The following is a 15,173-nucleotide window of genomic DNA, read 5'->3' as shown; positions in this document are numbered from 1 at the left end:
TATAGAAAAGTGCCCAGTTGAGGGTAAAGGGAATTAATGTTTTTAGCCATTTTTTCGATAGTTCTCGTCCGAAGGGTTGCGCTTCAAAGTTTTAGGCATACATACATGCATGCATACATATATACATACATTTAAACAGACAGGTGATATTTATATTATAGATTACCTCACAGTGATGTGACGGCATAGACGAAAAATGGATATTTTAGTCAAACCATGTGGGAACTAGCCAAAGGAGACGTATTAAAAATATACATGCAGACATTATCTCACTCTCCTCTCTCCTTTATTGTGTTTAACAAACGACTAAGAACCTAATAAATTATATAAGTAGTCGATGCCATTCGCTATGTTAATGAATTAAGATTAGTGTTGTAGCTCTAGGAAAGGCACATAAAAAGACTTGAGCAACGGTTTTAGGTAGAAAAGAATATATTGTACAAGAAAGTGAATACAAAGAAAAGGTTGTCGGGATTTTCCGACGAGTAGTTAAACAGTACGTGGTCTCGCACTAGGTCGCGGAAATTCCTCTTGAGAATATGAGACTCAGGATTTTTATAGTAATCAAATAATTTCATGATGAGTGAATGGGTAAGTCTCCATAACACCCCCTACAAACCTTTAGTCCGCAAGAGATACTAGTACTTTTTTTCTTTATTTGATCGATAATTAAAGGATCCGAGAACTTTTTTTCTGAGTTACTTGGCGTGGTTCTATGTCGAAAGTGTCATATAACGTCTCAATAACCTCTTTTTCTTCATGGGGTTTATAGTTGGGATCATCTGACAGACGCTTTCTTATTTGGTTAAAGTGTATATTATGTGTAGATTTAGGACTTTGGATAGTCAGCACAGTATTCACGATTCTTTTGTCTATTGTACTCAGTTCCCAGAAAGATGTATTGTCGTGGGGAAAATAGAAACAAAAATACAAACGACCTATCTGTGAAGCGCCTACGTGCCTGCCTGTCATGCGCATTGGACAGGAAAAAGAGAAACTAAGATGGCGTCTGCGATATTTAACAGAAACGATCTCATGTGAATCTCTCGAGGTAAAGCGAGATTCACGTGGGTGAATGTAATACAAAAGCAGGTCGCTTGGAAGAGTGGGGGAGTTTTCGCTGTACAGACGGTAAACAGGTGACATTACAAGACTGTTACTAAGTGCATTCGAACGAATGAGGAAGTTTCCATTTCTACAGTTGTTTTTGTAAGTTTTTGTTATATCCTTACTTTAAATAAGAATACATCAAGAAACACGGGGTTATAGGTAAACGACAAAGGGGTTTATTTACAAGGCAATACATGTGACATGAGAGTTACTCGACATATTTTCTTATTCTCTTCCTGTCTTTTTTCTTCTGTCCCAGTCACGCGAGAGGGTCAATATATCCATAGTATATTTCATCTATGAAGGGATGTTAGGTTATTCCATTACATCAGTTTTGTAGACAACTATTTGTCCTGGGTCAGCTTCTCTTTGACACAATAGAAGCCATTCTCAATTTTATTTGCTTTGCCAACATGTTTTCAAATATAGAATGTTGCTGTTGGTGTATTAGGGTAATGTGTGATCCTATGAACTTGGAGAAGTTGCTGTAACGCCGTTTTTGTGAGTGGGTTGCATGTTTTTTGTAGTGCGTATTTCAAAGGGTGGATGAAGCTTTTCGCTTTTCCGTTTGATCGAGCGTGGTGCTAATGAATCATGGCATGTTTAATTTGGAACTCTTCGAAGTCTGTGAACGTAAACTGAGTCTTCCTTTATCACTTACTAAGCAGTCAACAACTCTAGCGAGGCAAATTATTCATAGACGAAATTAATAGGAATTAATAAATGCCCCTGTAGTGGATGTTTTACATCGGAACAGTTTTGTGCCACTTTGTGTAATTGTCCACCAAAATTAGATAAAACCAATCCTCCAGTGATCTTGCGAAATCCATATGAATTCTAGACGAGGTTTGTCTGTTTTAGGCCATGGCTTAAAAGTGATTGGCGTGCCTTAGCCGCCAAGGCACAACTCTTGTATTGGCCGACCATGTTTTTAATGTCTTCATCGATCTTCAGCCAGTATATATAACTACGCATGAGGCTCTTTATTCTGTTTATTCTTGGGTGACCCATATGAAAATCTCTCATTATACTTTTTTGTAATGCTTTTGGTATGACGACCCTCTCCCTCTATAGTAGGTCGACATCATTAGGGCTATGGTAACAGTATATTCTTATCATTGTTTTGACTCTCGAGTATATATCTGACACAATTAGACACAGTTAATCAGTCGAGAACCACATCACTCTATAGAAAAGTATATAAGATGTCAACGGATACACACTCGAGAGTAAAATCAATGAAAAGTATCTGCTGTTGTGATAGCCCTAGTCACCACACATATTAAAACTGTCATGTATATACTGATCTTTGTTTGATCTATTTTATAGCATTAATATTTTTTTGTGCTTCGCATTTAATTTTATGCAGCGTAACCGGAAAGTTTCTGCTAGTTTTAAATTCCCTATCGGTACGTAAAGAAGCAATTACTGAGTCGTCAAGATGTTCATTCTGTCTTGGAACCAATTTTGAGAGTCCGTTCACATGTTTGATCTGATTGGAGAAGAGGCAATCTAACTTGAAATTATAATTCAGCAGAATAATGTTCCACCTGAGCAGTTTATTCGCTATTTAAACGTATAGCCCTTTTATCGTCGCAAAGATAGTCAATAGAGGGTTGCACTATGAAAAATTGTCCGTGTAGTTAATTGTAATTATGTAACTGCTGTGATGATAACAGTAGATTTTTTTCTCGATTTATGAATAGTACTTTTGTTTGCCGACAGCGGACGTTTTGCAGCGTATGCAATAGACGTTTTACTTCCGTCAGGCACTGCATGTCAGCTATGGTACACCGTATGAGCCCGAATCACTGAATCTGACGTCAGAGTTTTTTTTTATCGAATGCTGGTTGGCATTTAGGTGTCTATTTCTACACTCAACCCATTCAGTGGTTCCTGGGGCTCGTGCATATTGGGAATGAATGTCTGGTAACCTTTGTAATTTTAGTAATGTTTTGGGAAGTCGGCATATCCTTTGTTGCTGTGGCTCTTTCCGTCTCCGGTCTTCTACCGTTTTCTTTTTTGTTTGTTTTTTGTTTGTTTTTGTTGTCTATGATTTGTCCAAAGTATCTTATTTCTTCCATGGAAAAGTTACATTTTCCTTTTATATTTTAAAATCAAAACCCTGGATTCGAAAGAATACTTTGTGGAAAAGTTCTCGATATTGTTATTTGATTTCAATTATGATAATATCATCCATGTATGGATTGAGAAATAAAGGCTGTCAAATATAGTATCCATAATTTCTGTAAAAATGGCAGACCCTAAAAGCTTACATTTCGAATTTGAATAACCCAAAGAGTGGGTTAATACAAAGCAACTTCCAAGTATTTTCCTCGTCCAGAATTTGAAGACGTTCGTCACTTAGATGCCAGGAAGTGGATAGTGATAGTCTTTTAGTACAGGGTTCAAACCAGTGAAGAATCGGCGCAAACGCAGATTTCTTTTGGATTCTTTTTGACATAGACTGTAAGAGCTGCTCATTGACTGAATTTAACTTTCGATAAAACGCCGGGTTTACAAGTCTTTCCAGCTCCTCGTTTTCTCCAAATGAAGTGAACGATATATTTCTTTTTTTTTTTCGAATATTCGTTGTGTATTATCTTGGAATTTGGATGACATTTTTTGTCCCTTTTCCCAAAACGATCGAGAAAATTTTATTCTGACTTGAGATTATCCTTCTTTGTCCACTTTTTAACAAAAATAATTATAGGCAAATATCACAAATTTAATTGTTACATACAACTAGACCCCCCCCCAAAAAAATTCCCTTTATTGCTTAATACGAACACTTTTAATATCTTTGTTGCACCATGTAATTACATACATACAGTCACCGTTCTGGCCGCTTTGCAAGACTTTAACATGGAAGATTTATTTAATATTTTCCATGTATGCAAATTAATGATTGATAAATTTGATTTCTAACTAAAGCACTATAGTTTCATTTAATATACTGTTTCGTATTTACTTTTGATTTTTTATTTTGTTCTACAAAAAGAGCTTTTCTGTCCCATTCATCGATAATTCAGACAAATTTTTGCTGAGGTATGGACAGTCTTTACCATTATGCAGGGCCCCGCACCGATAACATGAACTTGGTGATGATTTACTTTAATTTTCAGTTGATTGTCTTTTCTGTGTGCGGGAGGGGCAATAGCGCCCTTCTCCTTTTATTTTCTCTGGACGATAGTGTTATGTTTTTATTAATCTTTTTTTTTCTGTGCGCGATGATCTTTCAATGATCTTTGAATCCTTCTGCCAACTTTTGTAGTGTCGATTCACGTTCTAATTTAGTTAAAACTCTGCCAGAGTCTTTCGACGGTACCAATCCTTGTACAAATATCAGGCCTATGAAACCGACGCAATGTTTGCTGATTCAATTTCAGCATTTCTAATTTCTATGGTCTTTGTCCAGGCGTAAATTAAACTGTCAATAGCGTATTAGATTGCGTTATGTGAGAATGCTGTGTTACTTTCTGTGACTTGATATTTATTTAATAAAGTTTCTAGTAATAAATCTGTTTTCTCTGTTGCCACTATTAATTTTAAATTGTTTATGATGTCTTATTTTTCTTTTCTTTTTTTTTTTGGAAAAAGCAAAAAATGAATATGGCCTTGAACGTGTAAGAAAATAATTTATGATTTCCCACGTAACCTTTTTTTCTTAACGATATCGAACGAGAGAAACTCACACCTTTCTCTCTATCAACATTAACGTTTTTATCCTTTAAGTTAAAATCGAGTTATTTTTGTCAATAACATTTAATTTTATCTTTGAAAGAAAACACAAAGAAAAGTAAATGAAATCGGAGGAGTCATTTTTTTTAGTTTAACAAAAAAAAATAAACTCACATAATCTTTTAATAGCTTTGCTGAGCAATCTTATTATATTTATTATTTTTTTACAGTTTCCCAGCAAAAAATCCTTCAGAATTTTGTTGAGTTCGGTGCAACTTTCATGGTTGCATTCTGGTCCTTAAAACGCTTTTCGTCCGGTTCTACGATACTGACTCTCTGAATGATATGTTGTTAGTGTTTTTATAATACTATCTTACTAGTCCGAATAATTCGTTGCAAGGTAGGTGCTGAATCCTTTGAATACCACGTTGTTAGTTCTAATAACTCATCGCCAGATGTTATGGCTCTCGGAAAGTATCATAACCGTCTAAAAGTCTAGTCTATCTAGCCGCATGGATGAATATAATGCTCCTTATCTTAAGTTGAGCATATTATGAAGTGATACACGATACACCATTGGCGTATTAAGCTATGCTCTTTGTGTAAACAAATCGAGGTATTCTGATCATGTCAAAACATCGTTAAATCACTACTCGCACAGCACTTTGGGGTAATTCAGATATGTCTAGTAATTTATTTAATGGAATGTGTGTGTTATTTGATGGCCTCTTTGGAAGATAAGAGTGATGAAGTTCATTTGCAGGTTTGACCTAAATAAGTGCTTGTACATCCACATCATTACCAAGACGATGTACTTTGTGACCTTGTATTTATTTTTTACCATTACGAGAGTCTTTTGCTTATGCAGGTTGTCTTGGTAGGAATTTATGTGACCTTGCTCCATGATGTCGATTGACTTGGTTTTCCACCTTCCTGTTTCTCTTGGGATTTGATGATTTGATGATGAACAAGTAGAATCCATTAAAACGTACTCTCCACGCGCCGTTCATGGATGCGAACTCGTGTTGATACGTATCCTTCCAACGTCCATCCAAAGTAGTAAAAGTTTGTTTTAAATCCGAATTGAACAAAAAAGTCCGTTACTCTACTTGCTATAGTGTCCAGAGAAAGTGATTTTTGTGCTTCCATTAATTGTTTGTGCAATTATGCTGTCAAAGTTTCAATTAAATAGTTTTTAGCCTTTACAAATTTTACTTGAATGTTTTGCAATAAATTTTTCAATAATTTTGGATTCATCACGTAAATAATTTCAAATTTTTTTCTTTTCTGTTTGGCACCAAATTTTATTTTTTCCGTTTGTTCGCAAAAACATGAGGGGGCAATGTATCCTTTTTTTCTGTGTGCACAAAGAACGTTGTGGGAAAAGTATCTTTTTCCGTGTATTCACAAAAAATTATTGCGCAAAAGATTTTTTTCGTTGGTGTAGAAAAGATTTCTTCGAAGTTCTTTTTGCGTTTTTTGTTTCTGAGATATGGTATTTAATCCAATATCGTCCTCGTCTCGTCACTAACTTTTGTTGTGTTCGAAAAATTTGTGATATCAAGATCATATGATATTTAAATAACAAACAGACAAGCTCATTGTATTTTACGCAATTCATTCGATGCAGAAATCTTAAATTAATTACAGACAATGTTTTTCTCCTAGAACTCTCCCGTCGATCTACAAGAGGCGATAACTCTTACTTTCTTTATTTAGAATTAATTCCACTTTTATCGCTATAGCACTTTCATAATTGCAATATATATATATATATATATATATATATATATGTGTGTGTGTGTGTATGTCTATATATATATGTGTATATATGTATATATATGTGCACATGTATATATATGTCTATATATATGTATATATATATGTGTACATGTATATGTATGTCTATATGTATATATATATATATTGTTGTTTGCAAATAACGTATAAGGCAATACAAATGAGGACTCAACAAACAAAGGTAGATCAATAAGAAGTGTATTAGGAAAAGTATATTTACAGTATATTTACATAATGGTTGTCAGGGAAGAGAGTCTTGGCTGGAGAACATCTCTGCTCTCGGCTCGGCCTTCGGTGGATTCTGGTTAACACACCCTAAGACTAACAGAGTCTTGTTATTTATGTGTAATATTATCCACATATGTAAATGAGTACTTGCCACCACAATATATATATATATATATATATATATATATATATATATATATATATATATATATATATATATATATATATATATGCGAAGGAGAAAGAGAGAAATATTTAGATTAGTGTGTCTGGATTCAATAACCAGAAACTCGTTACACCAAAATAGCTAAACATTTCAATCAAATAAAACATACTTTAGATTATATCAAATGGCTACTAAAAGACAGTAAACTCCCTTTCACATATGCACGCAAATACAATCAAAACGGATATAAAACTAAACACATATATCAATTATTCATTCTTACATACTTAAAGACGAACAACAACCAATGTTTCATGCATGACAGATTGCATGAATTCAATAGAAAATGTCCGCACCTAACCCTAACCCGAATGCATTGATCCTTTGCAAAGGGAAACATTTTACAACCACATTAATATATTATTTTCATAAAGTAGACAATATATCTTTCGCAAAGCAGTCGATATATAAGAATAACTTAAGATTTGACAAATGAAAGAATATAAGCAATATAAAAAAACTTATGTATGAAGTAAAGAGCGATTTTCTCTATTCATTTGACCGGTATAGCTTTATGAACAAAATCTGCATATAAAATTGTTTCTTGTACAGTTTACCCGTATTATCGTTCAAAAATATATTCTTCGAATTCGACGATTTAAAAAATGTACCCGATTAACGATTTGCTTACTAATTTTCCACACGTTGTTAACCACGCGCAGTAATTAGTCATCAATAAACTTAAGAAACCGTAAAGGAAATTCTGGTAAAATATATTAGGATGACATTTCGAATTATATAACCTTTCCACTCAGTTCATATTAATCAATACGCAAGACCAGCGATCTCCAGAGTAATAAAATGTCTTTCTAAAGTTATAGTATCAGATTACATGTAATGCTCAAAAATACACAATCTTCGTTCACATAATGTTCCTAAAATATAACAAAACGTCTCCAACAATTGTTTGCTTAAATATTATGATTTCTAAAGTTTAAGTTTTTCTACTTTCGTTTGTTATAATTGAGTGTTTCATTTTTTCGACAACTTACTGAAACAAAAATGATGCATACACTTTGTGTGTTAGTATTCATTTTGCAAACAAATGATTGCTCTTACTAGTAAGTTACTATAGCAACTGGGCCTAGTAGTTGTGTTTCATCAGAAAGTAATACAGTTATACATTATTAAAAACGTACTTTCATTCTAGAAAGTCCGTTTTTAATAATGGTGTAATACCAACGGTTTAATATTTATTTTTATTTTTACCTTTAATTTCTATTTTCTTTTTAATTTTAGTTGAATAAATATCTTAAATAAAGTATTCAAAACCGAAATCTGTTTTTGCACAAAATATGTATTTATTATTCTAATTAAAAGCTGATTTTTTAAATGATTCTTATAAAAATAATTTATTCACAAATGCTTTTTCCCTATTAAATAATATCTTCCTTATAGTGTTTGCATAAAGACAGGGTTATTTACAATCCTCTCGAACAAATAAAAGAACAAAACATCCTTGTCTCTACATGCATACCTTGCTGCGAGGATGTGCATGCTGTGTTATGAAATGTTAGGAACGTTTCAATTCTCATTATTATTTCAAAATTAAATAAATGAAATTAACAACTTATAGATTTTTTAAATCGAGTAAAATACTTCCATTGTATTAGAGGGGAAAGTGGGAGTTTCGTGGGTTCTATTTTTTACCGAGCTATACCATATTCGAATCATATAAATGAAAGTTACTATCGTAAGATAACTACATAAAACGATTTGCACTATTATTTGCACTGCAAACATTCAAAATATTAAGAATTTAAAGCAAAAACAAAACAAAACATTACACTTAAAGTATAAAAACTCCAAAATTACTCAGTCTAACTTACAATAACACAAAATAACCTAAAATACCAGGCAATAACAACTAAACCAAATATTATATTTAAAGTATAAAAACTCAATAAATTACTCAATTTAACTTAAAATAACACAAAAATACAAGAAAATAACAACAAAACAAAGATTACATTTAAATTATAAAAACTCAATAAATTATTCAATTTAACTTAAAATAACACAAACATTAGATAATAAAATTAGTTACCAATCAGATAACATAATGCGCGAGATTTTTTTTCTTTTTCAGACTAATGAACACATTTAAATTTAAAAAATTTCGAGTTAATGAGTCTTCTTCAATGTTATACAGATTCTTTTTTTTTTCTTTTTATCGTTGATATCTAACGACGTCGCCGCCGAAGATCCGGATGTTTCTTGAGAGACTGTTTTAAGCATTCCTCATTATGTTTTCTGGTCTCTAACTAATTTCATATTTTTCATTGAGTAATGTACTTCTGATGAACTTCTTATGCGTTCAATATTCAAAATAAACATATGTCATATTTTATTTTTAGAGCATCGTTACTTGTTAGTAGTTGTTAGTAGTTGTTAGATTCATAACCATTCAGAATGGTTCTGTTAAATCGCAAAAATTGTACAGAATTTAGAATTAAAGTACTTATTAATTTGTTCTCATCCCGTTAGTCATGGCCGGACAGAAGTGCTAAATCTGTGTTACTGTAAGTTATTTTCGTCCATAGTAACCTAGCAACCTCCATTAGATGCTCACCAAGTTCATTTTAAAGTTCTTAGTTTTTTAGATGAGGGTTTATTGTTTATATTACCTTATTGATCGGACTATTGTTTTGATTTGGAATACTATTTGTGCAACGTTTCTGGCGGATTGTCCTTTGATAGTCCTCAGGCTGTTTGGAAAACTTGTTTATATTATTTGTATTGATAGGACTAAAATTGGTTGACACGGGGAGATAATCATTTGTCGATCTTTTTTAGACTTGCTTCCTCTTCGTCAACCATCTTTTTCACAAAATCGAAACAATAATCATAAAATAAAGACCAACTCATAGAATACGAAAATATCTACCGAGCTAGTACCTTTTTCTCTTTTCTTTTCTAAAAAACAACCAACGATCCTAAGGTTGTCGAAGGACAATCCGATGAAAACGTTGCACAAATGACATTCAAGATGAGGAAAATAATCTGATCAATACACGTAATATAAATAAGTTTATTTTAATTAGACGGAAACGATGATAAGTATAATAATAAGTATAATAATACAATATAAGATAAGTATAATAATACAATATAATAATAAGTATAGTCATACAATATAAGATAAGTATAATAATAAGTATACTAAGTATAATTATAATTAAAATTAAATTATAATTAAAATTAAATTAATAATTAATCAATAATTAATTTAATAATAAGTATAATAAGTATGAAAATAAGTATAATAATAAGTATAATCATACAATATAATATAAGTATAATAATAAGTTTATTATAAGTATAATAATAAGTTTATTTTAATTAGACGGAAACGATGTGAAACTCGGGTATCCGTAAAGAAATTCGTAACAAACTATTTAATTCATGTAAGTAGATTGTCCTCGTTTCCTCAGCCATGACAGAGGAGAAGTCTTAAGTAATCCTTAATTATATATTTTAGTATCGCATGTACTGAGGATTAAACCTTTGAATACCAAAAAATATTACTGTGTATTTTTACCAGCGAAGACAATTACGGTATGATTTTGGGAAGCCTTATACATGGTCTATTCTTTTTTTAGATGTTTAGTCTTATACATGGTCTATTCTTTTTTAGATGCTTAGTCTTATACATGGTCTATTCTTTTTTAGTTGTTTAGTCTTATACATGGTCTATTCTTTTTTAGATGTTTAATCTTATACATGGTCTATTCTTTTTTAGATGCTTAGTCTTATACATGGTCTATTCTTTTTTAGATACTTAGTCTTATACATGGTCTATTCTTTTTTAGATGTTTAGCCTTATACATGGTCTATTCTTTTTTAGATGTTTAGTCTTATACATGGTCTATTCTTTTTTAGATGTTTAGTCTTATACATGGTCTATTCTTTTTTAGATGCTTAGTCTTATATATGGTCTATTCTTTTTTAGATGCTTAGTCTTATACATGGTCTATTCTTTTTTAGATGTTTAGTCTTATACATGGTCTATTCTTTTTTAGATGTTTAGTCTTATACATGGTCTATTCATACATGGTCTATTCTTTTTTAGATGCTTAGTCTTATACATGGTCTATTCTTTTTTAGATGTTTAGTCTTATACATGGTCTATTCTTTTTTAGATGTTTAGCCTTATACATGGTCTATTCTTTTTTAGATGTTTAGTCTTATACATGGTCTATTCTTTTTTTTAGATGTTTAGTCTTATACATGGTCTATTCTTTTTTTAGATGTTTAGCCTTATACATGGTCTATTCTTTTTTAGATGTTTAGTCTTATACATGGTCTATTCTTTTTTAGATGTTTAGTCTTATACATGGTCTATTCTTTTTTAGATGTTTAGCCTTATACATGCTCTATTCTTTTTTAGATGTTTAGTCTTATACATGGTCTATTCTTTTTTAGATGTTTAGCCTTATACATGGTCTATTCTTTTTTAGATGCTTAGTCTTATACATGGTCTATTCTTTTTTAGATACTTAGTCTTATACATGGTCTATTCATTTTTAGATGTTTAGTCTTCTACATGGTCTATTCTTTTTTAGATGCTTAGTCTTATACATGGACTATTCTTTTTTAGATGTTTAGTCTTATACATGGTCTATTCTTTTTTAGATGCTTAGTCTTATACATGGTCTATTCTTTTTTAGATGTTTAGTCTTATACATGGTCTATTCTTTTTTAGATGCTTAGTCTTATACATGGACTATTCTTTTTTAGATGTTTAGTCTTATACATGGTCTATTCTTTTTTAGATGTTTAGCCTTATACATGGTCTATTCTTTTTTAGATGTTTAGTCTTATACATGGTCTATTCTTTTTTAGATGTTTAGTCTTATACATGGTCTATTCTTTTTTAGATGCTTAGTCTTATATATGGTCTATTCTTTTTTAGATGCTTAGTCTTATACATGGACTATTCTTTTTTAGATGTTTAGTCTTATACATGGTCTATTCTTTTTTAGATGCTTAGTCTTATACATGGTCTATTCTTTTTTAGATGTTTAGTCTTATACATGGTCTATTCTTTTTTAGATGTTTAGCCTTATACATGGTCTATTCTTTTTTAGATGTTTAGTCTTATACATGGTCTATTCTTTTTTTTAGATGTTTAGTCTTATACATGGTCTATTCTTTTTTTAGATGTTTAGCCTTATACATGGTCTATTCTTTTTTAGATGTTTAGTCTTATACATCGTCTATTCTTTTTTAGATGTTTAGTCTTATACATGGTCTATTCTTTTTTAGATGTTTAGCCTTATACATGCTCTATTCTTTTTTAGATGTTTAGTCTTATACATGGTCTATTCTTTTTTAGATGTTTAGCCTTATACCTGGTCTATTCTTTTTTAGATGCTTAGTCTTATACATGGTCTATTCTTTTTTAGATACTTAGTCTTATACATGGTCTATTCATTTTTAGATGTTTAGTCTTATACATGGTCTATTCTTTTTTAGATGCTTAGTCTTATACATGGACTATTCTTTTTTAGATGTTTAGTCTTATACATGGTCTATTCTTTTTTAGATGCTTAGTCTTATACATGGTCTATTCTTTTTTAGATGTTTAGCCTTATACATGGTCTATTCTTTTTTAGATGTTTAGTCTTATACATGGTCTATTCTTTTTTAGATGTTTAGTCTTATACATGGTCTATTCTTTTTAGATGCTTAGTCTTATACATGGTCTATTCTTTTTTAGATGCTTAGTCTTATACATGGTCTATTCTTTTTTAGATGTTTAGTCTTATACATGGTCTATTCTTTTTTAGATGTTTAGTCTTATACATGGTCTATTCATACATGGTCTATTCTTTTTTAGATGCTTAGTCTTATACATGGTCTATTCTGTTTTAGATGTTTAGTCTTATACATGGTCTATTCTTTTTTAGATGTTTAGTCTTATACATGGTCTATTCTTTTTTTAGATGTTTAGTCTTATACATGGTCTATTCTTTTTTAGATGTTTAGCCTTATACATGGTCTATTCTTTTTTAGATGTTTAGTCTTATACATGGTCTATTCTTTTTTAGATGTTTAGTCTTATACATGGTCTATTCTTTTTTAGATGCTTAGTCTTATACATGGACTATTCTTTTTTAGATGTTTAGTCTTATACATGGTCTATTCTTTTTTAGATGTTTAGTCTTATACATGGTCTATTCTTTCTTAGATGTTTAGTCTTATACATGGTCTATTCTTTTTTAGATGTTTAGTCTTATACATGGTCTATTCTTTTTTAGATGTTTAGTCTTATACATGGTCTATTCTTTTTTAGATGTTTAGTCTTATACATGTTCTATTCATACATGGACTATTCCTTTTTAGATGTTTAGTCTTATACATGGTCTATTCTGTTTTAGATGTTTAGTCTTATACATGGTCTATTCTTTTTTAGATGTTTAGTCTTATACATGGTCTATTCTTTTTTTAGATGTTTAGTCTTATACATGGTCTATTCTTTTTTAGATGTTTAGCCTTATACATGGTCTATTCATTTTTAGATGTTTAGTCTTATACATGGTCTATTCTTTTTTAGATGTTTAGTCTTATACATGGTCTATTCTTTTTTAGATGCTTAGTCTTATACATGGACTATTCTTTTTTAGATGTTTAGTCTTATACATGGTCTATTCTTTTTTAGATGTTTAGTCTTATACATGATCTATTCTTTCTTAGATGTTTAGTCTTATACATGGTCTATTCTTTTTTAGATGTTTAATCTTATACATGGTCTATTCTTTTTTAGATGTTTAGTCTTATACATGGTCTATTCTTTTTTAGATGTTTAGTCTTATACATGGTCTATTCTTTTTTAGATGTTTAGCCTTTTACATGGTCTATTCTTTTTTAGATGTTTAGTCTTATACATGGTCTATTCTTTTTTAGATGTTTAGTCTTATACATGGTCTATTCTTTTTTTAGATGTTTAGTTTTATACATGGTCTATTCTTTTTTAGATGTTTAGCCTTATACATGGTCTATTCTTTTTTAGATGTTTAGTCTTATACATGGTCTATTCTTTTTTAGATGCTTAGTCTTATACATGGTCTATTCTTTTTTAGATGTTTAGTCTTATACATGGTCTATTCTTTTTTAGATGTTTAGTCTTATACATGGTCTATTTATTTTTAGATGTTTAGCCTTATACATGGTCTATTCTTTTTTAGATGCGTAGTCTTATACATGGTCTATTCTTTTTTAGATGTTTAGTCTTATACATGGTCTATTCTTTTTTAGATGTTTAGCCTTATACATGGTCTATTCTTTTTTAGATGTTTAGTCTTATACATGGTCTATTCTTTTTTAGATGTTTAGTCTTATACATGGTCTATTCTTTTTTAGATGTTTAGCCTTATACATGGTCTATTCTTTTTTAGATGCTTAGTCTTATACATGGTCTATTCTTTTTTAGATGTTTAGTCTTATACATGGTCTATTCTTTTTTTAGATGTTTAGTCTTATACATGGTCTATTCTTTTTTAGATGTTTAGTCTTATACATGGTCTATTCTTTTGTAGATGCTTAGTCTTATAGAGAAACTGTTGTCTTAGTCGCTGGTAAACATTAAAAATAGTTCGGAGTCAGAAGCATAACGAAGCGGCGTACGAACTGAAAAATAATGAAACAAAATGTAATGTCAGAAAAATACTCACCGTATGTTTATTTTATGCGAATATTATTTTTTTTATGAAAATATTATTTTTTTTATGAAGAAAAAATAAATGAAACAACTTTTATCATTATTTTTCACGGGTAAGTAACCTTTTTCGGAATTAAAATTTATGATTTAACCATTTATTAAATTGTTCTCATTCTGTCAGTCATGACTGAATAGAAGTGTTACTTGAAGTGTTACTGTAATTGATTATTGTCTCTAGTAAGGTTTAAGCCATAAATTTCCAGAAGATGATTTCCTGGAATCGATTTAAATCGATCTGAAAGCGATAAAGCCGTTTGTATTCGCAATATGGTTCTATTTCGAATCATAGCAGTTTATAAGTGTTATTGATATAGATCCATGCTAAGTAAAAGTAAATTGATGATATATAAGTAATTTAATAATCTGACGGTATACACGTTTTTATCCCACAGATATATCTCAGCA

This window comes from Euprymna scolopes, chromosome 24, assembly GCF_053919585.1.
Source record: "Euprymna scolopes isolate OS-2025 chromosome 24, ASM5391958v1, whole genome shotgun sequence".
Lineage (NCBI taxonomy): Eukaryota > Metazoa > Mollusca > Cephalopoda > Sepiida > Sepiolidae > Euprymna > Euprymna scolopes.
The sequence above is the reverse complement of the archived record's forward strand: the minus strand, read 5'-3'. Positions refer to the sequence as shown.